This window comes from Bos indicus, chromosome 10 (assembly GCF_029378745.1).
Source record: "Bos indicus isolate NIAB-ARS_2022 breed Sahiwal x Tharparkar chromosome 10, NIAB-ARS_B.indTharparkar_mat_pri_1.0, whole genome shotgun sequence".
NCBI classification, from domain to species: Eukaryota; Metazoa; Chordata; class Mammalia; order Artiodactyla; family Bovidae; genus Bos; species Bos indicus.
This window is the reverse complement of record NC_091769.1, coordinates 88190876-88215599: the sequence shown is the minus strand read 5'-3', so window position 1 is coordinate 88215599 and position 24724 is coordinate 88190876. Positions and strand designations below refer to the sequence as shown.

General features: G+C 48.7%; 1 protein-coding gene across 11 annotated transcripts in view; it reads right to left on the bottom strand.

Moving 5' to 3' along the window:
• Nucleotides 1-24724, bottom strand: part of TMEM63C (transmembrane protein 63C) — an 86355-nt gene that overhangs the window by 50216 nt on the left and 11415 nt on the right. For 7 of the 11 annotated variants that reach the window (XM_070797911.1, XM_070797905.1, XM_070797906.1 and 4 more), the window contains exon 2: nucleotides 10181-10323. The exons of 3 other annotated variants lie outside the window; for them this stretch is intronic. The gene's annotated coding sequence lies outside the window, so the exon portion shown is untranslated. Of the gene's footprint in view, nucleotides 1-10180; nucleotides 10324-10939; nucleotides 11113-24724 lie in introns of all 11 variants that reach the window. One more of the 11 variants, XM_070797908.1, reaches the window with a different exon arrangement.

Below are 24724 nucleotides of genomic sequence, written 5' to 3'. Positions count from 1 at the left end.
TGTGGAAAGGCCTCGTGAACCTCCCCACAGAAGGATGCTCCACCGTCAGGCCAGCTCAGCTTCGCTTCCTCCAGGCTCCTGGGTCTCAGCAAGCTCATTCTCCCTTCATGTACCCTCTCCTGCGTTCTCTAAGGCTGGCGGCACTAAGAAGGATGAGATGTACCTCTCCTTCCACCAGCCACGCTCTAGAAGGGGTGTGTCAAAGGCCTTGGCTAAGAGGCAATTATAACATACAGTCTGTAAGAAGGGACAGAACTCACTGGGAGGGCTGCGGAGCCCAATTGATGGTGTCCAGGGACCCTTCTAGGACCAGGTGAGCCTTAGTGGTCCTGCAGGTCATGATGGAATCGTCTGAAAGGGCTCTCTGTAGCTCTTCTTGACATAGCCAACAAGGCCTGCCCATGGCTCCAGATCCATCTCACCCACCTCTCCCCTCATTTCCACCCCCTGGCCCCTCTGTCTGTCCCTCAGTGCCTGAAGCATGCCACCTTCCCTCCTGCCTTTGCATATGCTAGCCCTCCTACCTGGAGTGTTCCCCCTCCCGCCCCTGAGTTAACTCATTTTCCCACTAGTTAATCTCATTCTATTTCTGCCTCCTTAGCAAACAGCTCCAGTCCAGGTCAAGCCCCCACATCTCATGCTTCACGGCATCCTGGGAGACAGACAGAGCTTGGTGCTTAGGTGTGGGCCCCTAGTGAGACTGGACTCCTGGGATCCAAACCCTACCTCTGCTACTTACTAGCTCCATGTCTTTAGGCAAATGTCTTAACCTCCCCGGGCCTCAGTTTCCTTATCTGTAAAGTGAGGATGTTAATAGCCTCTACCTGGCCGGGTGAATGTGAGGATTACATGAACCAATTCACATGAAACACTCAGAACAGTGCCTAGCACACGCCCATGGCTCAGTACAGTGAAGTATTATTTCCTTGTGAGTAACTGGTGCATGCATGCCTGCTCAGTTGCTCAGTCAGGTCTGACTCTTTGGGACTCCATGGACTACAACCCACCAGGCTCCTCTGTTCATGGAATTCTCCAGGCAAGAATACTGGAGTGGGTTGCCATTTACTCCTCCAGGGGATCTTCCCGACCCTGGGATCGAACCCACATCTCCTGTGTCTCCTGCATTGCGGGCAGATTCTTTACCACTGTGCCACCTGGGAAGCCCCCGGGTACCTAGTCCCTCTAATGTTTATTCATGGAATGACACAGCAAATGGCTGCCTCCCTTGGTGAATGGAAAGCTCCTTGATGACAGAGCCCAGGGGCTGTATTTGCTCATTATTTTCTCTGCTGTGCTGGATAGAGCACAGCGCTTTACAAATATTTGTTGAAGAAAGGGATGATCAGCAGCGGAACTAGGGCGGGTCTCATCTGGCCCCGTGATCTCAGACTCAGCATCTTGGCTGGAAGGGCTCTTACAGACCCTCTACCCCAAGCCCCTCCTTCCTCAGATGAGCGAAGGCTGCTGCTGGCTCGCATTTCCGCAGCTTGCAGTCTCACGGGAAGCGCTACGGCTCCACTCGGTCCACCCCCGCCCCCCGCCCCGGCCCCCCACCAGGCTCTCCTCATTCAGAGGATCCGGGGAATGATGAAATCTTGGACCGAGGTATCCATTTATGTCAGAAAAAGAAAGTGAAGTCACTCAGTCGTGCCCGACTCTTTGCGACCCCGTGGAGTGTAGCCTGCCAGGTTCCTCCGTTTATGAGATTTTCCAGGCAAGAGTACTGGAGTGGGTTGCCATTTCCTTCTCCAGGGGATCTTCCCAACCCAGGGATTGAACCCGGGTCTCCCACATTGTAAGCAGACGCTTTACTGTCTGAGCCACCAGGATTTAGTGGGGGAAAAAATGGTGACAAGTCATCTGGTATCTGAGTGTTGGGGGAAACATCCACGCCCTCCGCAACCTGGTGAAGCTGCAGCCTTCGATTCAACCTGAGTTATTGCCGATTCAACCTGAGTTATTGCTGCAGTTTCCGTCTCCGTGGTAACAAGTCCGCACTGAGCTCAGCAGCGGCTGGACCCCCGTCCCCCAAGCTAAGCTGCCTGCAGTACGGCTCCCTCCTCAGCCTCTTGTCTGATGGGCTCCTCTGCAGCGGACTGAGAGAGGGGGGCAGCTGGGATGGAGCCACGGCGGAGGAAGGCCCCAGTCCATCTGCATCCGCCAGGGGAGGAAGGTGCCCGACAGCAGGAGCGAGCAGGGGGGATGCTACGGGGCGCCGTTCCAGCCCAGCTCCCCCTGCTGTCAGAGGGGCTCTCGTAGTGGACTGTGTCGCAGGCTGGCGGGAGGCGGAGAGACCCAAGAATCTTGCAGCCAGGAGGCTGAGCCCTGGCCCACGCAGGCCAACCAGCTGTTGATGATTTGCTGCTGTGCAGACAGAGCCAGCCTTCACTGAACGCCTTGCTCTGCGTCCCGCACTGGACTAGGATGTGGGGAGGACGGCAGGGGGCTCTGCCCTCGGTGGGCACCCGGTCAGGTGAGAGCAATCAGAGCAAAGAGGAACCGGTGCCCTGCCCGGGCCTGGACTTTTCTCAGGAAGGAAACTCAAGAAACTCTTGATGGGGCTGCCTCCTGGGAAGGGAATGAGACGGAGGTTGAGGCAGGGAAAGGAAGGATGACTTTCCATGATATCCTCCTTTCTACTCTTTGGATTTTGTACTAAGATGATAACTAACCAAACCAAAAAAAAAAAAAGGCCAAACAAAGATGACAAGCACCACGTGACAGTTACTACCACAGGGGCAGCAACTCCATGCTGGGCCCGGAGAAGGGGAATGGGCAGCCCTGACATCAAGGCACTCAGAGTTCCCATCTGCAAGGGTGTGTGTGTGGTGGGGGGCGGAGGGTCAGTCTCTGTACCTTGGGATGTGTGGACCTACTGGGCTGAAAGTGCTTCTCTACCTCCCACAGCATATAGCCTTTATTTGGATAATATGTATGGTGATGGCAGGTAACTGAACTTATTGTGGTGGTCATTTTGCAATATATGCAAATACCAGATCATGTTGTATAACTGAAACTAATATAACATTATCAATTATTCTTCAAGTAAAACAAGACAACCTAAAAAAATTACAACCTTATTTAAAAATAGGTAATCTGCAGACATACTGGGGCTTTCCGGGTGGCGCTAATGATAACCCGCCTGCCAATGCAGGAGACCTGAGAGGTGTGGGTTCCATCCCTGAGTTGGGAAGATCCCCTGGAGGAGGGCATGGCAACCCACTCCAGTATTCTTGCCTGGAGAATCCCAAGGACAGAGGAGCCTAGTGGGCTACAGTCCACAGCGTTGCAAAGAGTCAGACACGACTGAAGCGACTTATCACCAAGCAGAGATGTTAGTTAAAACGAAGCTATACTGCATTAGAGTGGGCCCGGAATTCAGTGGCTGCGTTCTTCCAATAAGGCCACATGGAGAGACACGCAGAGAAGAAAGCCACGCGCAGACAGAGCAGAGATCAGCAAAGGAACACCCAGGGTCATCCACCCACCAGAAACTGGAAGAAGCAAAGAAGGCGCTTCCCGCGAGCCTGCAGAGGGAGCACGGCCCTGCCAGCAGCTTGATTTTGGACTTACAGCCTCCAGGGAGAGGAGGAGAGCAAACGTCAGTCACCCGGTTCATGCGTTACAGCTGCCCCAGAAGACGAAGACAACGGGCCCGTGCATTTGTGTCTGTGTATCCTGAGGTGTGTGTATCAGTGGGTTTGGAGTCTGTGTGTGTCTGTGTGTGCTTGGGAAAGTATTTATGGCTGCAATTTGAATTTTAGGTGTTGTGTGTATTTTGGGGTACATGCATGTTTGCGTGTTCATTTATGTGCAGTTTTGTGTGTACATGTATGTGTGTGTGTGTATGCATGTGCTTTGGTGTGTTTGAGAGCTGATGTGTATACAGTCAACGATCTCTAAAGTCTCTCTTGGCCCTAACTTTCCAGAAGCCTGCCCTGGGGCTGCTGCGGCAGCAGAGGTTGGCCTTGAGGGAAATTCGGGCCAGGGGTAGAGGAGAGGGACCAACAGCAAGGCTGGGTTGGCACAGCCCCTCCTCTGGTCTAGGGCCGCCTGGGAAAGGGGGTGGTCTGCGGGGAGGGTGCCCTCCATTGCACCTGTTCTGTTGGTAAAAGGGTCTCAAGGTTAGGAGTGTGGGTCTTACAGGAGCCATATCTTGCCAGCCTGACAGCCTTCTTGGAGTCCTTCAGAAGAGCAGAGACCCCTGAGAGAGAGAGACCCCCTCCCATGAATCCGAGTTACTCTAAAACATGAGAGCAGTGGTTCTCAAACTTTGGTAAACCAGTGTCACCCGGAGGGCTGTTACACGGCAGATGGCTGGGCCCCACGGCAGAGGGTCTGATGCAGCAGGTGTGGGGTGGGGCCTGAGGGTCTGCATCTCGAATAAGATCTCGGGTGATGCTGACACTGCTGGACTGGGATCTTGCTTTGAGAATCACCGCGTTAGCGCGTACAATATGGGACGGGGTTCCTCCTCCATCTCCCCCAGGCCTTGCAGCAGGCATCCACATCTTTTAGGACAGGCCCCCAGAAAAGTCAGGGCTGGCGGGCTCAATTCTATTCCATGGTCTGCCTCTCACAGTCACCCACCCACTCGTGAAATCATTTATTCAGTAAAATAATGGGCCCTGTTCCCTGCACTCAAGACACTGACAGTCTAGGCACAAGATTCCAGTGGGTACACAGATCCACCAGGAAACCAGGATGGCTCTGCCTAAATGAACTCCAGAGGCCCGCTGAAGGGATTCTGGGAGCACTGAGGAGGAGCCTTTGGCTGAGCCTGGAGCAACCCGGGAAGGCTGCCTGGGGGAGGTGTCAGCCAAAGTTAGCTCTTAAGAGAGGAACTACCGACCGTAGTCACATTAATTGAAGGCTCACTGCCAGGCACTGTGCTGAGACTTTGCAAACGTGCACTCTTTCAAGACTCACAATAAGAGGGAACTATTGTTGCTGGGATTTCTTTGGAAGGACTGATGCTAAAGCTGAAACTCCAATACTTTGGCCACCTCATGCGAAGAGTTGACTCATTGCAAAAGACTCTGATGCTGGGAGGGATTGGGTGCAGGAGGAGAAGGGGAAGACAGAGAATGAGATGGCTGGATGGCATTACTGACTCGATGGACGTGAGTCTGAGTGAACTGTGGGAGTTGGTGATGGACAGGGAGGCCTGGCGTGCTGCTATTCATGGGGTTGCAAAGAGTCGGACACGACTGAGCGACTGAACTGAACTGAACTGATTGTTGCTGAAGGGAGATTTGAGCCCAGCCTGCTTCCGGTAGCCACGTTCCCAACCTTGAGCCTATGTGGGGATGGATCCTGACCTGAAGACGAGTTGTGGTGTGGAGGCCAGGGCGGGGCATTCCAGGAGGGGACTGCATGTGCACCCATGCGGAGAGGGAGGTGGGAGCAGAGGTTTCCCCCCAGCTGGAAACCACTCCCTTGGGCAGCATCGGGGAGGGACAGCGGGGATCTGCAGAGAGGCAGAAGGAAGGTGCTCTGTGAGCACAGCTGCTCCAGCGAAGCTGGGAGCCAGATGGCAGAGGCTGTGGGTCTGGCTCACATGGTTTCCCGTGGCCTGGGGCCAGAGCGGGGACACAGGGGCCCAAGAACCACAGGGCTACAGGGCTGGGGCACTCTATTTACAGATCTGCTTGTGATGAAGCTTAGCCCCGAAGAGAGGCTAAGGGGTGACTGGCCGGCACAACCTCCATGACTTAGGGTGGCCCCTCAGTCCCTGGCCCCCAGGCAGCCTCTGGGTGGTTATAGGGGTCTCTGGCCAGCCTTGTTACAACCTTGCTCTCACCTCTTGGCAGGGAGGGTAAGGAAGGCCACTCTGAGCCAGGCTGAATGAGTACTCAAATAGGGACCTGAATGCAGAGGATGGAACCAGAGGGTATGAGGTTCAGCTGCAGCAAGAGGTGTTCTAATCAGACGCAAGAAGAGCACTGGCCTGGGACACTCAAGGGAGAAGAGAGATTTTCTTCTGGGGAAGACACCTAACCTTGTGTCTTTGTGACAGTCTGTCTGTCTGGAAGACACACGGTGGAGATTTCTCTCTCTCCTCTTTCATGACTTCTCCAGCAAATCTCACCCATGCTGTTAGTTCCTTTTCTCCTTTCCTGCTGGCTTCCCATTTCTGCCTTCTTTCTCTGAGCAGGCAAAGGCTCCCCTGGGCTTGTCTCAGTGTTGCTGGGGGCCTTTGAGTTTGGGCACCCTCCACCCAGCCAGTTGTTCACTGAGCCCTCCACCTGCTGGAGGTGAAAGAACCACAGACTCTGCCTGGCAGGGGAGAGATCAGATAGTTCAACCAAGACCCACATTCAAGGCAGAGTAAGGGCCATGCAATGAGAAAGATACAAGCCACTGTGATAGGGCTGAGAGACCAGGGCCTCAGGGGGTCAGGGAAGGCTTCAGACAGGGACAGGTGGGATCTCGCGGCTGGCAGAAGACAGTGGGGGCAGTCTTCTGTCTGGGCAAAGGGGGCAAATGAGTAGAGAAAGGAAGCATAGAGGGGAATATTCCAGAAACGGCAGGTTAGATTGACTTGACTGCAGAGGCTAGGTGAGAAGAATCTGGTATGATAACAGGCAGGTGGGGGAACATGAGGTCCTGAATTTCAGGCTGAATGATTTGCATGTAATACTGTAGCCAGCAGGGAGCTGTTGAAGGTGCCAGAGGAAGAGCATGGCATTATCTGGGCTGAGACTGGAAGGGAGTCCAGATTGTGCTCCTACGCTAGTAGCTCCTGAAAGGCACCTGGCCCTGATTCTGGGCCACTGACTTCTCAGAGGGTTCCCAAGGGGAGCAGACAACTGCTGTCTCAAATGTCACTGTTTTGGTGAGACCTGTCCTGATGATCCAACCAGTCCATCCTAAAGGAAATCAGTCCTGAATATTCACTGGAAGGACTGATGCTGAAGCTGAAACTCCAATACTTTGGCCACCTGATGCAAAGAACCAAGTTCTTTGAAAAGACCCTGATGCTGGGAAAGATTGAAGGAGAGAGGAGAAGGGGGCGACAGAGCATGAGATGGTTGGATGGCATCAGTGACTTGATGGACATGAGTTTGAGTAAACTCTGGGAGTTGGTGATGGACAGGGAGGCCTGGCGTGCTGCAGTCCATGGAGTCGCAAAGAGTCGGACACGACTGAGCAACTGAACTGAACTCAACCGTCCTGATGATCTTATTTACCAATTCTGGCACTCCCCCTTTTCCTTCTCTGTGTTTCCGTCACATTCGCTGCCTTCTAACATCCTTCATCCGTGGTTTATGCTGTTTATCATCTGCTCGACCCTCATTGGAATGAAGGCCCCATGAGGAAAAGGCCAATGTCTGTTTTACTTGCTGCTCAATATTCCAGTGCCTAGCATAGTGCCTGGAATCCCAACAAATCCATCCGTGTGTGGAATGAATCAAGAGAAAAATTCCACCCTGCATGAACCAGCGTCTGCTTTGTCTCCTCCCTGTCACTTTGCTCCTGGCTTCCTGAGCTTGGCAGCACTCAAGCGGAAAAATCTGAGAAAATCAGACAGAATTCTGCTTCTTCCCTGCTGTGCCTCTCACCCTTGCCAGAAATCTGGGAAGATTTGGACCATTCCTTCTCCCTTCCTCTGCCAAAAACACTTCCCTTCATCTTGGAGTAGGGGCCAGGCAAGGAAAATTTCAGTCGAGGGAAGCAAGAGGCTCGCGGGCCTGAGGCAGCCCCACCCATAACAGCCTGGAAGAACTCTTATGGGCTCATAGGAATAAGTGCAAATTATTTTGCAGTTACTAACAAGCGCCCACCCCAGCATGCGCTGTAGAGGAGCTCTATGCATTTTGTTCCATTTGGGCCTCCCATTAACCCTATGGAATGGGTATTATCTTCCCATTCTACAGATGGGAAAACAGAGGCTCAGAGAGGCTAACTGCTAAGGCCGAGTTCTTCCCACCAGCTGACGGAGCCCCAGTTTGAACACAGGTCTGTCCTCCTCCAAGCCAGTGCTTGCTCCTCTATGGCACACAGGCTGTCTTCTGCAAGAGAAGCAGCTGAGATGCAGCGAGAGGGGCTTGCTGAGTTCTCTGTCCAAGGCATCATCAGATCACGGAGGTCTCTGCTGGCCTCGGGCTTCCCACCTGAGCTATCAGGAGCTGAGGTTTTGGTTCCCAATGATGAAGGAGGACAATGATGTCACATCTGCCACCCGACCTGAGCTCATCAGAGAGTGAGTTACAACTGCGGGCACTGCTTGCTGTGGCCTGTGGCCAGGTGTCCGATCCTCACTTCTGTGTGCACCAAAAGAGCTGGAGTCGAGGACGGGGCTCCCTGCCTTGGCGGCCCAGCAGACACCAGGGACACCAAACCTACCCCTGTGTGCAGATCCAACGCCCAACATCCAGGGCTGCTCACAGCTGGGCCGTCACTGGGGAGGTGGAAGAGCTTGGCTCAACCCCCAAGCTGCACATTCCCAGCCTAGGAACACAGTTAACCCACCTTGAGGGGAGAAACCCTCCCTCTCAGTAAACATCACTGAGTCCTTATGTGCAAGGAAAAGAGAGGCTTTCTGCCTTTGAGGCTCTAAAGGACAGAGTACAGCATAGTCACTAAATAGACCATGGGGAACCGTGGATGATTCTAGAGCAGGTGAGTGGATTAGGAGGTGAATCAGGCAGCAGCAAAGTATGGCTGGGGGAGAACCGGCCTCTGTAATGACTCCAGCTAATGTGTTGAGCACTTACTGAGAACTTGAGATTGTTTCAAGCTTTACAAATACTAACTTTAATCTTCTTAGTAACCCTAGGGTACATTGTTATTCCCATTTTAAAGATGGGAAGACTGATGTACAGTGATCTTATCAGCCTTGTAGGTGGTGGCGTTGGGCACTGAACCCACCTACCTCCCAAGCCTGCCTTCCTTACTAGTACTCGTTGCTGCCTCTTGCAGTGGTCTGGGCTGGGCAGTGGGCAGGGCCAGAGGGAGGTTAAGACTCCTTGCCTCAGAGAGCTCTCACGTGGCCAGACCAGGAAATCATAAGGGAGATGTGAACATCAGGCACTTTGATCTGCATGGAAAAGAACTGTAGCGAAGATCACTGTTATTGATAACAGCGACAATCACAATGTTCTTGGACAACAGCCCAGACAGGATAACTTCTTTCACGGAAAAGAGATTTTAGAGACTCTCTCACAGAGAAATAATATCACAGTTATAACCTCCCTTGTCTATCCAGTCCTTTCCTGATTTTATTTATTACCTTATTTACTTAAATGGTGGCGCAGACGGTAAAGAATCTGCCTGCCATGTAGGCAAACTGAATTTGATCCCTGGGTCAGGAAGATCCTCTGGGGAAGGAAATGGCAACCTGTTTCCAGATTCTTGCCTGGAGCATTCCATGGACAGAGGAGCCTCGTGGGGTTGCAAAGAGTTGGACATGACTCAGGGACTAACACTTTTATTTACTTAAATGGAGGAGAAAGCCTCACTTTGGTGCTGACCTGGTTTTAATGCCTTCTAGTTTTGGATGTGTGATCATCACCAGTGCTCCTTTCACAGAAGAGGATGAATTTCTGGGAGTCACCAGGTAGATGGAAGGAGAGGGAAGGATGTAGGGCATGGGGTGGCTCCGGCCAGGCAGGGGGGAGGCAGCTGCACACAGGAAGGGCTGCCTGAGACCCAGGGCTTCCTGTGCTGTTTTGACGTGATTTACACTTGATGCCTCTGAGATGATCGGCTACATTTTAAATGACACTATTGATACAAGCAAGGCTTGAGAAGTTAAAAGAAATTGAGGTTGGAGTATATCAAGAGTCCTTACAGCTTCAACAGTCTGTGAAGATACCATCTGTCTTAATCTTCTCCCAAGGAAAAATTATCAAGAGGCAGTGAGCACTCAAAAGAGCTGTGTCTGACTGGGTCTAGCCTGTCCCCACACTGGGGTCAGCTGGGCAAGAGCCGCTTGGGACCCTGCTGGCAGTTCAGCCTGGGGGCATCCTAGCCAGAGCCACACAGCCTCTGGCCCCCTTCCCGGGTCTCGGGAGCCGGGGTCACCTGGGGACTGTCCTCCTGGCCTCTCCTGTTAGGTTGTGGGTGTGGGAGGGCTGGAAAGGGCCTTTGTTCAAGCGATGAGCAGAGAGCTTGAGGAAGGAGCTGGCAGTAGGGACTGAGCCCTGCTGGGTGGGATGAGAGCAAAAGCGCTTACCTGCAGCAGCAGGTGAGGTCAGGGGGCTCCCGAGATGAGCTGTCACCGGCTCACCCTCCTCTTAATCAATCCCCAGGTGCTTCCAAGTGTCCCGGCTGCGTCTCCGCTTAATTCCAGACCACAAAGCAGGCTCCTCCAAGGCTCTGTGGCATCGGGACAAATAAGTGCTCTCAGTGCAGGTGGGCATGGATCCCCGTCCTCCCTGAGGCTCCTCCCCCAGCCCAAGCAGGGCAGGCCCTCCCAGGACCACCAAGCTTGTCAGCACCGCCCTGCCAGGTCTGCCTCATGGGAACTCTGATGGGGTGAGGGGCACCCCATATATGCAGCCATAAGCCCCGGTCTGCCCCTCTACTCCACATCCAGATGCCCAGCCCTGGGGTAGGTAAGCCAGGGAGCCATCCTTCATCCAAGATCAACAGAAGCCAGGAGGAAGCCAGAGGACCGTGAACAACACTGTACTGGGAGTCCTGGCATCTGTGGCTGCTACTTGCCCCTGGTGAGGTAGAGCACCCCACTTTCCCTCAGTGGGGTGTGAGCTTCAGTGTGGGCACACTGCCTGCAGGGCTGAGCTGGGGAGACCAGAGGCCCGTAACCACCAGGTGACTCTGAGTACAATCAGAATCGCCTGGGGTGGGGTCCTGCTAAACTGCAGGTTTAAGGGCCCTATCCTAGCCTGTTGAATCAGACTCTCCAGGAAGGTGCCTGGAAACGTGCATTTTAGCAGGTTCCCCACATGGATGCCAAAGAAATAGGACTCACTGGACTATGTGTGCTGGGAAAGTGTTGACAAGTCCAAGGATGAAGCTTTGATCATATGCGTGAGGGGGTCGTTGGTCCCTTTCCTAAAAGCAGCATCATAGGAGCCCAGTCTCTGCAGCCAACCAGCCAGGGGCCCTGGGCAACTCGCTGAAACCCTCTCTGGGTCTCTTTTCCTTGTGGACAAAAACGCAGGTTAGAGATGATCTCTTGGGCCCTTCCAGGTGTAAAATTATCAGTTTAAAAAAAAAAAAGGTGAACCCACTGAGAAATGAATTTTAAAAGGAAGTTCATGGAAGCATTTTAAATAGTATTCTCCTTGTATCATTGGTTTTTTTCTTTAAATTCACTTTTTGAATTCTGAAAATAACATACTTATGTAAGGGGAAAGAAATCAAACCATTCAAAGTAATACAGAATGAAAAGTCTCCCTGCTATCCCAGACCTCTGTTCCATTCCCCCAAATAAACACTTTCTTCAAGAATTTTCCCATTAATACTGACAAATATATATATATATATATATATATATATATATATATATATATAAATATATGCCTACATCTTTATTTTAAACCCAACTGGGACCATATTCCCAGTACTCTATCTTTGTTTCTTAGTTATTACACATCACACATCTCTGCATACCAGGAGACAGATCTTTCACTCCTGTAGCTGTCGTAACCTCCCACTGAAGGACACACCACGATTTACACGTATCTATCCCTGTTGGCAGAGGTTTAGTTTGCTTCAGTGTTTTTGCTGCACAGACACAGCTGTAGCGAACATCTTTGATGATATATGTTTGTGCGTACATGTGAGGTTAGCTGTAGGATAAATCCCCAGGGGCAAGGAGTTGAAGGGTGAAAGTCAAAGTTAAGTCACTCCATCGTGTCCGACTCTTTGTGACCCCGAGGACTGTAGCCTACCAGGCTTCTCCATCCATGGGATTCTCCAGGCAAGAATACTGCAGTGGGCTGTAAGGAGTTGAAGGTTCAGTTCAGTTCAGTCGCTCAGTCGTGTCCAGCTCTTTGCGACCCCATGAATCGCAGCACACCAGGCCTCCCTGTCCATCACCAACTCCCAGAGTTCACTCAGACTCACATCCATCAAGTCAGTGATGCCATCCAGCCATCTCATCCTCTGACGTCCCCTTCTACTCTTGCCCCCAATCCCTCCCAGCATCAGAGTCTTTTCCAATGGGTCAGTTCTTCGCATAAGGTGGCCAAAGTATTGGAGTTTCAGCTTTAGCATCTTTTCTTCCAAAGAAATCCCAGGGCTGATCTCCTTTAGAATGGACTGGTTGGATCTCCTTGCAGTCCAAGGGACTCTCAAGAGTCTTCTCCAACACCACAGTTCAAAAGCATCAATTCTCCAGCACTCAGCTTTCTTCACAGTCCAACTCTCGCATCCATATGTGACCACTGGAAAAACCATAGCCTTGACTAGACGGACCTTTGTTGGCAAAGTAATGTCTCTGCTTTTCAATATGCTGTCTAGGTTGGTCATAACTTTTCTTCCAAAGAGTAAGTGTCTTTTAATTTCATGGGTGCAGTCACCATCTGCAGTGATTTTGGAGCCCAAAAAAATAAAGTCTGACACTGTTTCCACTGTTTCCCCATCTATTTCCCATGAAGTGATGGGACTGGATGCCATGATCTTCGTTTTCTGAATGTTGAGTTGAAGGTTAGGTGGATTTAAAATTCAGGTCTTGCCAGATTGTCCTTCAAAGAAGATGAACCAGTCTGCACTGCCCAGCCATCAAATTTTTAAGCTTTGCCAAAACGTGAGTTGAAAATGACATCTTGTTTCAGTGTGTAATTCTTTTAATCTCAGAAAAGGCAGGCATTGCTTTCACGTTGATTGGTGGCCTTTGCATTTATTTTTCTGTGAACTATGTTCTTTCTAAATTAACTCACTGATTTTTAAAAGATTTTTTCTAAATTAAGACAATTAACTTTTTGTTATGTGCATTACAAATTGTCATTTGTCTTTTTTTTTTACTCTATTTATGGCATCACTGCTTACAGAAATTTCAGGTATTTCTATAGCCCAAAATATTTTCTACTAGAGGATCCTAAAAATATATGCTCATGTTTTCCACTGGTATTGTTAGGGTTCTTTTTCTTTTTAATCATTCTTTTACTCTTTCCTTCTTTAAAATTTTCTTTCTACATTTTATTTTGGTGTTAGGAGTGTGGTGGGCCCAGCTTTATTTCTTTCCCCAAGGGGCTGGTTATCTCAAAGTCATGTTTGAATAATTCATTTTCTCCCCCCACCCACCCTCCCTCTTCCAGATTCAAAATATCAATTTAACTATATTGGGATGGATAACCGGAGAAGGCAATGGCACCCCATTCCAGTACTCTTGCTTGGAAAATCCCATGGGCGGAGGAGCCTGGTAGGCTGCAGTCCATGGGGTCGCTAAGAGTTGGATACGACTGAGCGACTTCACTTTCACCACTTTCATGCATTGGAGAAGGAAATGGCAACCCACTCCAGTGTTCTTGCCTGGAGAATCCCAGGGACGGGGGAACCTGGTGGGCTGCCGTCTATAGGGTCGCACAGAGTCGGACACGACTGAAGCGACTTAGCAGCAGCAGCAGCAGGATGGATAACAAAGAATCAAATATTGATTCAAATTCCACCTTCACTGGATCTAGGAGAAGTTACCTAAAGCTTCATGAGCCTCAGTTTCCTCATCTACAAGTGACGTTAACTGAATTACGTAGGGGAAAATATAGGGAAATGTGGAATTTTTCAGGCAGTTCACTAAGAAAAATGCTATATTATTTCTATGGATTTTTGGATATGTGTGATACTTGTCAGCTTTCTGACACATTATTTGATATGACTTCATTGTAATTCTAAGTAAATAAATGTTTCTAACTTTCGGAAACATTAAGGACAACAGTAGCAACATCTGCATAGGGTTACTGTGAGAGTTCAATGAACCATTTGAGCAAAAGGATGTAGAAAGATGAAACTATATGCTCTCTACAGGAAACTAACCTTTGCTGTAAAGACATACACGGCTTGCAAGTGAGAAAATAGAAAAGATACTCCACGCAAATGGTAAACAAAAGAGACCGGGGTGGCCACATTTACATCGGATAAAATAGACTTTAGGTAAAAATCTGTCACAAGAGACAAAGAAGGATATTACACAATGATAAAAGTCAATTCCCCAGGAAGAAATAACAATTATAAATATATATGCACTTAACAGCACAGCACCCAAATATATGGGAAGCAAACATGAACAGAATGGAAAAAAGAAACAGTAACGCAATTGGAGGAGGAGATTTCAATGAACCTCTTCCGCTAGTGAGTAGAACAATCAGACAGAAGATCAATAAGGAAACAGAGGACTTGGAAATATTCAACACTATTCAATATCACAGTAATTCAAGTCTATGCCCCAACCAGTAACGCTGAAGAAGCTGAAGTTGAATGGTTCTATGAAGACCTTTTAGAACTAACACCCAAAAAAGATGTCCTTTTCAATATAGGGGACTGGAATGCAAAAGTAGGAAGTCAAGAAACCCCTGGAGTAACAGGCAAATTTGGCCTTGGAATACGGAATGAAGCAGGGCAAAGACTAATAGAGTTTTGCCAAGAAAATGCACTGGTCATAACAAACACCCTCTTCCAACAACACAAGAGAAGACTCTATACAGGGACATCACCAGATGGTCAACACCAAAATCAGATTGATTATATTCTTTGCAGCCAAAGATGGAGAAGCTCTATACAGTCAGCAAAAACAAGACCAGGAGCTGACTGTGGCTCAGATCATGAACTCCTTATTGCCAAATTCAGACTTAAATTGAAGAAAGTAGAGAAAACCACTAGACCATTCAGGTATGACCTAAATCAAATCCCTTATGATTATACAGTGGAAGTGAGAAATAGATTTAAGGGCCTAGATCTGATAGAGTGCCTGATGAACTATGGAATGAGGTTCATGACATTGTACAGGAGACAGGGATCAAGACCATCCCCATGGAAAAGAAATGCAAAAAAACAAAATGGCTGTCTGGGGAGGCCTTACAAATAGCTGTGAAAAGAAGAGAAGCGAAAAGCAAAGGAGCAAAGGAAAGATATAAACATCTGAATGCAGAGTTCCAAAGAATAGCAAGAAGAGATAAGAAAGCCTTCTTCAGCGATCAATGCAAAGAAATAGAGGAAAACAACAGAATGGGAAAGACTAGAGATCTCTTCAAGAAAATCAGAGATACCAAAGGAACATTTCATGCAAAGATGGGCTCGATAAAGGACAGAAATGGTATGGACCTAACAGAAGCAGAAGATATTAAGAAGAGGTGGCAAGAATACACAGAAGAACTGTACAAAAAAGATCTTCACGACCCAGATAATCACCATGGTGTGATCACTGACCTAGAGCCAGACATCCTGGAATGTGAAGTCAAGTGGGCCTTAGAAAGCATCACTATGAACAAAGCTAGTGGAGGTGATGGAATTCCAGTGGAGTATTCCAAATCCTGAAAGATGATGCTGTGAAAGTGCTGCGCTCAATATGCCAGCAAATTTGGAAAACTCAGCAGTGGCCAAAGGACTGGAAAAGGTCAGTTTTCATTCCAATCCCAATGAAAGGCAATGCCAAAGAATGCTCAAACTACCACACAATTGCACTCATCTCACACGCTAGTACAGTAATGCTCAAAATTCTCCAAGCCAGGCTTCAGCAATATGTGAACCGTGAACTTCCTGATGTTTAAGCTGGTTTTAGAAAAACAGAAGAACCAGAGATCAAATTGCCAACATCTGCTGGATCATGGAAAAAGCAAGAGAGTTCCAGAAAAACATCTATTTCTGCTTTATTGACTATGCCAAAGCCTTTGACTGTGTGGATCACAATAAACTGTGGAAAATTCTTCACGAGATGGGAATACCAGACCACCTGATCTGCCTCTTGAGAAATTTGTATGCAGGTCAGGAAGTTACAGTTAGAACTGGACAGGGAACAACAGACTGGTTCCAAATAAGAAAAGGAGTACATCAAGGCTGTATATTGTCACCCTGCTTATTTAACTTATATGCAGAGTACATCATGAGAAACGCTGGACTGGAAGAAACACAAGCTGGAATCAAGATTGCCGGGAGAAATATCAATAACCTCAGATATGCAGATGACACCACCCTTATGGCAGAAAGTGAAGAGGAAGTAAAAAGCCTCTTGATGAAAGTGAAAGAGGAGAGTGAAAAAGTTTGCTTAAAGCTCAACATTCAGAAAACGAAGATCATGGCATCCGGTCCCATCACTTCATGGGAAATAGATGGGGAAACAGTGGAAACAGGGTCAGACTATTTTTCTGGGCTCCAAAATCACTGCAGATGGTGACTGCAGCCATGAAATTAAAAGACGCTTACTCCTTGGAAGGAAAGTTATGACCAACCTTGATAGCATATTCAAAAGCAGAGACATTAGCTTGCCAACAAAGGTTCGTCTAGTCAAGGTTATGGTTTTTCCTGTGGTCATGTATGGATGTGAGAGTTGGACTGTGAAGAAGGCTGAGCACCGAAGAATTGATGCTTTTGAACTGTGGTGTTAGAGAAGACTCTTGAGAGTCCCTTGGACTGCAAGGAGATCCAACCAATCCATCCTGAAGGAGATCAGCCCTGGGATTTCTTTAGAAGGAATGATGCTAAAGTTGAAATTCCAGTACTTTGGCCACCTAATGCGAAGAGTTGACTCATTGGAAAAGACTCTGATGCTGGGAGGGATTGGGGGCAAGAGTAGAAGAGGACGACAGAGGATGAGATGGCTGGATAGCATCACTGACTCGATGGACGTGAGTCCCAGTGAACTCTGGGAGTTGGTGATGGACAGGGAGGCCTGGCGTGCTGCGATTCATGGGGTCGAAAAGAGTCGGACACGACTGAGAGACTGATCTGATCTGATCGACCAACTAAACCCAGTGGACATATACAGAACACTCCTCCTAAGAGAAGCAGAATACATGTTCTTCGCAAGTGCACACAGAATATTCTCCACGAAAGACTGTGTTTTAGGCTGCAGCGAGGGCCATGGCACAGTGCCTGGCACAGGGGAACTACTGTTCATTGGTGACTGCTATTATCATCACCACCTAGTAACTGTGTCTGGGTCTTAACAGGTATTTTCTGTTTCCTCTATCTATGAGCCAGTTCCATCACTCAACAAGTATCTGTAATTGTGTGTGAGGCCCTGTTCTAAGTGTTGAGAACCAAGAGTGAGCAGCAGTAATAAGAGCTGTTCTTCTCCCCTCCAGTTAGGCTCACTTTTAATGTTTTTAGCACCTTTACTGACATTATATTTTCTTTCTCTATATTGCAAAACAGGCTAAAGTTATACACAGGAAAGCTATATGTTTTTGTTCTGAATAGTGATTAGCAGTCATGTTAGTATGTGCGTGTGAGTGTGTGCACTCAGTTGCTCAGTCATGTCCAACTCCCCATGGACTGTAGCCTTCCAGGCTTCTCTGTCCATGGAATTTTCCAGGCAGGAATACTAGAGCAGGTTGCCCTTTCCTCCTATAGGGGACCGTCCTGGCCCAGGGATTGAACCCTCATCTCTCGCATCTCCTGCATTGTCAGTCGGCTTCTTTACCACTGTGCCACCTGGAAGTCCCATCTTAGTATATTCCTTTATTATTGCTAATAGTTTTTCAGTGGACTGTCTTGTTCTTTTTTTCTCCAGATGGCCAATCTTATCATCTACAATTTAAACTGGTAAACTGGTCTCCTTTCATAACCCATATTTTCAAATTTTGTATCGGCTAGCACTTCTAGAGAAGTGTTAAAGGATGAAGGTAACGGTGGTCACTTTTTCCTTGTGTGTATGTCTCTGTACACACATACACACACACACACACACACGTAAAATTTTAAGCAATATCCATCTATTCCTATTAAATACGAGTTAAAATCAGGGACATACGTTGAATTTTATCCAATGCCTTTTAGGCATTTTAGCATTTATGGAGCTGTTTATGTCATTTTCTCATCTCTTTTGAACTATTGTCTTGTTCAATTATGTTAATAGTTTTCCTAACATTGAATCTATATCTCTGGAAGATAGCCCCACTTGCTCATGGTGTATTCATTTTCTAAGCATAATGTTGTGTGATTCTATTTGTTTCTGTTAATATATGAATTTTGCACCAATATTCATAGATGAGATTTTTTCTAGTATTTTTTCCCTTTTCCTGTGTGGGCTGTTTCTGTCTGTGTTGTGCAGGCTTCATAGACTATTATGGAGTGTTTCCTTCTCTATGATCTCGCACAGTTGATGCAGTTTAAAGAACATTGGAATTCTCTCTTCCCTGAAGGTTTGATAGAAATTAAGAGCTGTTTAAACCTGGGTGTTTGGGAGTGGAGTTTATGAAAATTCAGTTTCTTTCATGATTATTGTTGAGGTTTTTCTAGTTCTTCTGGGGTCAAGCTGATGATTTGCATTTTCTCAGAAAACTATCTGAGCTTCTCTGGTGGCTTAGATGGTATAGAATCCACTTGTAGTGAGGGAGACCTGGGTTCAATCCCTGGGTTGGGAAGATCCCTTGGAGAAAGGATAGGCTACCCACTCTAGCATTCTTGGGCTTATCTGGTGGTCAGAAGGTAAAGAATCCACCTGTAATGACAGTAACCTGGGTTCGATCCCTGGGTTGGGAAGATCCCCTGGAAGAGGGCATGGCAACCCACTCCAGTATTCTTGCCTGGAGAATCCCCATGGACAGAGGAGCCTGGTGGGCTACAGTCCATGGGATGGTCGCAAAGAGTCAGACACGACTAAGCACAGCACACAGAAAACTATCAATTTTAGCTGATTTTCAGCTAAATGTGCGTGTGGTTGAGCACAGTATCCTTATAGAATTCTATTTTGTCTGTATCACTGGCTACGTCTCCATTTTAATGTTCAGTTTTACATATTTGGCTCATTCTTCCCCCTGCTCACGTTAGATTATCTACACTTTAAAAAATCATAAAAGGACACGTGACTGTTTTTTTTTCAAGACCCTATTTACTGTGAGTACATCCCAGAAACGGAGGAGCTAGAACGAGCTCAGGATGAGAATGAGGAAGGTGGCAGGGGACGGGCAGCTTGGCAAACATTTTAAGAGTACAAAGAGGAACTTCCCTGGTGGTCCAGCGGCTAAGACTCTATGTTGTCAATGCAAGGAGCCCGGGTTTGATCCCTGGTCAGAGAACTGAATCCCACAAGCCACAAGCAAGAGTTGACATGCTGCAATACAGATCCCACGTACCGCAGTGAAGACCTGGCAAAGCCAAATAAATAAATGTTTAAATATTTTTTAAAAGTACAAAGAGCCTGCCCACATACTCCCTGGCCTTGAACACCCTAGATCTCCTTTCCCCAACTCCCCCACCCAGTTAAACCCACCAACTTCCAGTCTTCAATACCCAGCTGCCACCTCCTCTTGCAACCTTTCCTAATTTCCCTGCGAAAAGCCAGTGCCTTTCCTCTGATGTCTTGGATTACTAATTTATTTTAATTTTGAAAAATTTCAGGTCCCAAAAGGTTAAAAGTATAAAATCAACGGAATTAACAAATGTTCATATTCTGTGGGCCCAAATCAACTTAAAAGCTTTCGCACAGCAAGGGAAACCATCAAAAAATGAAAAGACAACCTACAGAATGGGAGAAAAATCTTTGCAAATGATATGACAGACAAGGGCTTAATCTCCAAAATATACGAACAGCTCTTACAAGTCAACAACAGCGACAACAAAAAACAACTCAATCAAAAAAATGGGCAGAAGACCTTAATACACATTTCTCCAAAGAAGACATACAGATGGCCAGTAGACATAGGAAAAGATGCTCAACACCACTATTAGAGAAGTGCAAATCAAAACTACAACAAGGCACCACTTCACACCGGTCAGAATAGCCATCATGACAAAGTCTACGAAGACCTAACGCTAGAGAGGGCGCACACTGCTAGTGCGAATGGAAACGGTGCAGCCACTATGGAAAACTAAAAATGGAATTACCATACGAGTCAACAATTCCACTTGGGCATATACCCAGATAAAACCATAATTCAAAAAGATACACGCACCCTTATGTTCATAAGAGCACTATTCACAATAGCCAAGACATGGAAGCAACCAAAATGTCCGCTGACAGATGAATGGATAAAGAAGAGGCACTACATACACACAAGGGAATATTACTCGGCCATAAGAAAGAATGAAATAATGCCATTTGTGCTGGTCTTGGGAAAGGGAGAAAGAAAACAAATACTGTACCATACGATATCACCTATATGTGGGATCTAAGTGAAAGTCACACAGTCGTGTCCGACTCTTTCTGACCCCATGGACTGTACAGTCCATGGAATTCTCCAGGTCAGAATACTGGAGTGGGGAGCCTTTCCCTTCTCCAGGGGATCTTCCCAACCCAGGGATTGAACCCCAGTCTCCCATGTTGCAGGCGGATTCTTGACCAACTGAACTATCAGAGAAGCCCGTGAAATCTCACATGTGGCACAAATGAAGCAATCGACAACAGAAACAGACTCACAGACATAGAGAACAGGCTAGTGGTTGCCGGGGGGCGGGGTGGGGGGAGAGGAGGCCTGCGAGTGTGGGGTGAGCAGATATAAACTCTCATATATAGAATGGATAAACAAGGCCCTACTGTAAAGCACAGGGAGCTATATGCAATACCCTGTGATAAACCATAGTGGAAAAGAACATAAAAGTATAATGTCTATGTGTGTATAACTGAGTCATTTTGCTGTACAGCAGATATTGGTACAACATGGTAAATCAACGACACTTCAATAAAAGGAAGTTTTAAAAATACAAACGCTAACATTCTGTTATTTTTGCTTCCAATCTTTCTTCTTAAAAGAAGTGTTACGGACAAATTAGAACTCGTTTATTTTCCCGTCAGTCTCAGCGACTTCCCTCCACCCCTCCAAAGACCAGCACAAGCGCGAACCTGGTAGGTATTACAGCGTTGCAACGTGCTTGTGCGCATAAAACATAGATATTGTTTTGTGATTTTTATTAAAATTAAATTTTCACTAACGGCACTATTCTGCAATTTCCTTTTTTTCACAATAATGTTTTTGAGACTGATTCATGATAATACTATGAATACACGTGTGTATATACATCAGCTTTTTTGAGGCATAACTTACAAAACATAAAATTCCCCAGTTATTTATATTGTAACTGCTGCGCAACATCACATCTTTGTCTACTCCATCATTGTGAGTTGAGACCTCTTTTTCTGTGTTTCGAACACTGCTGCCCTAGATATCCTTGGAACCGTCTCCTTAGGCACATGCGTGAATTTCTCTGGGTAATTAGTCAGCCAGATGTGAAACTGTTGGTCATAAAGGATGTACATTGTCACCTTTAACTGCCATTGCCCCAGCGTCCCCTGGTGTTTGCACTGCCATCATTAGAGCATTTCTGAAGCGCTTGTCACCATCCGGTGACTCGCCTACCCGCCCCTTCCCCGTGAATTACTGGAGGGCATGTCTGTGACTGGCACTCAGTGAACACTTGATAAATGAAAGGATGAGCTCACCGTCTAGCAGAAGAGACAGACTCAAAATAAGACAAGTGCATTAAGGGCTGTGAGACCTCCTCTGGCCCGGGGTCCAGGGAAGGCTTCATGGAGGAGGTGGCGTTCAAGTCGGGGTTTGAAGAACACAGAGACTCTGAACAAGTGAGGATGGGGATGAGGACAAGGACTGGGCTGGGAGAAGGAAGTGGGTCAGACAATCCAGGGCATGTTCGATTCGCTGGAGTAATGGTTCCTGGCCGAGCTGCAGGTAAGGGTGTGTGCATTTTGTAAAAACTTCATTGGATTTCCCCCCACTCCCCACACAAGAAGAGCCTCTGAGCTGGAACAGGATGAAGGAAGCAGGCGGGCAAACTGGAAGAGGTATCTGGGGCTTACTCCAGGGTGAGTCTTCAGTGGCAGGCTCTGGGGAGCCTGTGAGAAGGAACCAGGTCAGAGCCTAGCTCAAAGATGATTCATTCGATGAACAGGCAGGTAGCTGCTCAGCCTCTGGAATAAGGCCTCGGTCAGAGAGAGACTGCTCCTCCCAACCTCTTTCCCTCCTCTGTCTCTGGGGAAAGATCAGGGCAGCAGGCAGCAGGCCCCAGGCCATGTGCTCCTTCACTTTGCAGCTTGGGGGCCCAGGTCAGGGGCTTGCACATCACTTACCCACTCCCACCACCCCATCACCTGGCCCCTCCAACCCCGCTGCTCTGGACAGATGACAGGACCAGGGCTCCAGGGAGCCACTCCATGAAGTATGGAGCCAGGACCTGGCATCCTGAATACGCCTTTGGTGTGTCCCAGTGGGGCAGGGGTTGTGTGGGAATCTTATCCTTCCATTTTTTCTGCTGTCCTTCAGCAGAACCCAGCTCTGGGCACCCTGCCCAGAGTGGAGGGGAAGGGGAAAATGCACGACCTTCACTCCCAAGTCCTGTCTTCAGCAACTTCAGCAAAACCACCAGCAGTGACAGCAGCAGGTGACCTGAGGGTGTCAGCCATACTCGGGGAGGAAGAGCCCTCTGCTGCAGACAGACCAGCCTTGGGCCGGTGTGGGCTCCGCCATGTCTGTGCATGGGTGTGGCTGTGGCTATCACCACCTCTCTGAGCCTCAGCGTTCTCATCTATCACCTGGGCTACTCACGCCGGCTCACAGAGGATTAAAAGATAATGACAAGGGGACCTCCTTCATGGTCCAGTGGTTAAGAATCCACCTGCCAATGCAGGAGACATAGGTTCAATCTCTGGTCCAGGAAGATTCCACATGCTGTGGAGTAAAGAAACCAGTGTGTCACAGTGACTGAACCTATGCTCTGGGGCCTGCGAGCTGCAACTCCTGAGCCCATGTACCGCAAGTACTGAAGCCCGAGCACCTAGAGCCCATGCTCTGCAACAAGAGAAGCCACTGAAGTGAGAAGCCCGTGCACCACAACTAGAGAGTAACCCCTGCTCGCCGAAACGAAGGCTGAGTGCAGTGGTGGCTGTTCAGTTGCTCAGTCGTGTCTGACTCTTTGTGACCCCATGGACTGCAGCACGCCAGGCTTCCCTGCCCTTCACATTGCTCAAGCTCATGTCCATTGAGTCTGTGATGCCATCCAACCATCTCACCCTCTGCTGCCCTCTGCGACAAAGGGCAGCCCCTCTAGTAAAAAAAAAAAAAAAAAGAATGACAAGGAACATGAGGTCACTGAATGGCACCAGGATCTCAGGCCAGGGACACTGTTCAGGGCCTGAGGAGGCCTCCCCAAAGCCTGGCCTAGTTCACAGGCCAGGGCATACTAGGTCCCTGCCCAGGAAGGGTCCCTGACCCAGTACCAGCCTATTTGTGGTACTGAAGGACACCTCTACCCCCCCAACACACACACACACGCTGGCTCTGAGATGTTCCCCTCTACAAGGTCTACAGGGATCTGAAGCTCTTTTTAAGGGAACAGCTCAGCTCCAACAGTGCCCAGAGCCACCAACACTGTTGGTCAGCCGCTGCCACTGAAGCCTGACCAGCTGGCCCAGAGACCCCAGGACCACTGGCCACTCAGCAGGTAAAAGGGTAAGCAAAGGGAAAGAGGGGGGCTCCCCATCACCAGTCTCATACCAGACACTTTTCTGCTTCCCTCCGCTGAATGGTCCAATGCACTGGGGGTTATTCTGAAAGTGAAAGTAGCTCAGTCGTGTCCAGGTCTTTCCAACCCCACGGACTACACAGTCCATGAAATTCTCCAGGCCAGAATACTGGAGTGGCTAGCGTTCCCTTCTCCAGGGAATCTCCCCAACTCAGGGATTGAACCCAGGTCTCCCGCATTGCAGGCAGATTCTTTACCTAGCTGAGCTACCAGGGAAGCCCCAGGGGTTATTCTACCATGTTGTGAAGGGAAGACTCACAGAGGTGAAGTGAGCAGGCAGTGAAGCAGATGGAAGCCCAGCTCCCAAGTGCCCTCAGGTAATGTGTGTGCCAGCCTCCATGTTCCCAAGCCCTCCATCAAGCACAGCTGACAACCACATGAACAGCTCAGCAAACAGCCATCTGTCTCCCTGGCCAATTGGCCAGAGGTGCGTCTTGCTCATTGGTATCTCCACAGACCTCAGGATGCGTTGCTCTTTTGCCAGGACCCCGTGGCCTGAGGCCAGCGTCCCTCTGGCTGGACTCGATTATGAGAAGATCCAGTCAGGGGGAGGAGAAGGCTCCTATCTCTGGGGCAATCTTCTTTGGCGAGGCCACTCAGTCATGAGTATGGCAGGCTAGGCTTCTGGCCAAAAGCTGGCCTGACCTCTCTATCTCCGATGCTCTGAGGCTGCCAGAAGCCGCAGCTCAGCCTGAACAAGGGTCTGCAGGCACAGGGCAGGGCCGGACCTCAGTTACCCTAGCCCAGCTCTTCAGAGCCTGCCTTCAGGGTGCTTGCGTGAAACAGCAGAACGGAAGGTGAAAAAAGCAGAAGGCGGGAGCCCAGGACACTTAGATCCTGGTTTTCTAAGTGGGGGTCCAGGCTTCAGTTCCCTTTGGGAACACTACTGATCACCAGGAAGCGGGAGGCGACAGTGGGGCACCCTTCCCCCCCACCCCCGCTTCTGCAGGTTCCAGGACCAACCCCAGGCGTGCTGGGAAGGACCATGGCAGCGTGGGTGCAATGCTGCCCTAGAGCACAGCACACACTGGTCACTGATGTTCTTCTAAAGCGCCCCCTCGGTTGGCCCCAAGCAATCCAGACACACTGTAACGAGGACACAGCATGCCTCATGAGCTGCCCA